This window comes from Ctenocephalides felis, unplaced genomic scaffold, assembly GCF_003426905.1.
Source record: "Ctenocephalides felis isolate EL2017-DRISC unplaced genomic scaffold, ASM342690v1 CF-g0.4_SCAFFOLD_01492, whole genome shotgun sequence".
Taxonomy (NCBI): Eukaryota; Metazoa; Arthropoda; class Insecta; order Siphonaptera; family Pulicidae; genus Ctenocephalides; species Ctenocephalides felis.
Genome location: NW_020537646.1, coordinates 9132606 through 9134374, shown reverse-complemented (window position 1 = coordinate 9134374; position 1769 = coordinate 9132606).

Genomic DNA, 1769 nt, shown 5'->3' with positions numbered 1-1769 from the left:
CGAGCCTAGAGTTTTGAATATACATAATGAAAGTGTAAAAATATTTCAATGAATGTTAAGATTTTGCCAGCATATTTGAATAAATATTAGGGATAGAAAAGGCTATTTATTTGCATTTCTTACATCAATTTGTAAAATCAATAGGATAAAATTACAGTAAAAAATATATAAAAAATTATAATATTGCAAGTGGCTGAATACTTCAGCATTTCTTCCATTCATGTCATTAAATAGGCAACGTAAAAAAACATCATTTAAAATTCTGAAAATCAACGTTTTTATAGTTCCTAAATATGACTTGAACTGTTACGATTAAAATACATATCTTAGACTATAAACCGAAGTTTCTAACAAAATTAGCTATGAATATGACGCCAAAAATATGTTTCTCATCTGAAACTATGAATAAAATCGGAATGAAAAATTGTTACCATATAATTTATTCCGGCTCTCGAATACCATAAAAATCATGAACTGCGAAGATACTTATATTACCTAGGATTATTTATTTTAAAAGTATTTGCATCTATTTATTCATATATGCATATATATTATATTTTAAACCTTTCATATGAAAATGAATTTCAAAATACATTCGAAATTGAAGATTTATTATATTTTGTAATAAAAGCTATATATTTAGAAAAAAGGCTCGCATTTAACTTTATTATTTTGGTTTTAATAAGTCCTTACCTGAATTAAAATTTAATTAAATATAATAGGTGATATTTTGGATTATTTGGATCCAATCAGTTAGATCCAATTATATATTTGTACTTAGTTTTCAATGCTATACCACATATATAAATAATTACTAAGCTCCAGTCGCCCAATTTGTTAATTTAAAAAATATTGGTTAATAATTTTAACTATACAAGCTTAAGTGTTTTCATAGTGTTTGAATTTGCGATATTAAAAACGTGATATCCATTTTTAATTTATAGGTTCGCAAAATGGGCCGGTTATGCACATATACATTATATTTATATATAATATAAAAACGAAAATCGAAATAAATATTTTGAATAGAATAAAAATAGGATCAAAATCACAAAAATATTGATAATTGCAAAAGTACAATTATGCAACCATTATATATATATATGCAAATGCATGCATACATGATAGATATATACATGTACCACATATGCATATATGGGGGTGTACTCAAAGAGATGATAAATTATTATAATACAAACATAACAATAGTGTCTCACACTGAACTAACATCAACAACAATAAATATATTAAAATATATTATAAAAATTTTTAAAAATTAAAAAAATATAGATCATTGACTAAACGCAATATTAAAATATTAAAAAAATATTACGAAACTAACTCAAATAAAAAATTTGAATTATTTCACTAATGTACTAGAATTAGTACATTCGAACCGTAATTGGTTATCGCTACTAAAATATTAGGCCCATTGGATTTACAGCTCTCGATTTTCAACGGTTTTAACAATAAACCCAAAACGCCAAATCAACGGATTTAACAATACCCGCAAAAATCGTCAGTTTGATAAAAATGATCCGAATACATACCTACTTAAGTAGCTGCAATCGTAAATTTGAAAAACTGTAACCAGTAAGCATACAATAAGACCTAATTTTAAGATAATACTAAATTTTATGAATTTATGTACGACTATAGATTTTGTACTTATATTTATATAAGAAACGATGATGCTTCTAATCGCTTTAGATCAAATATCTCGTATGATGTTATTAAAACGTCAACATAAATATATTAAAGTGGTTAAA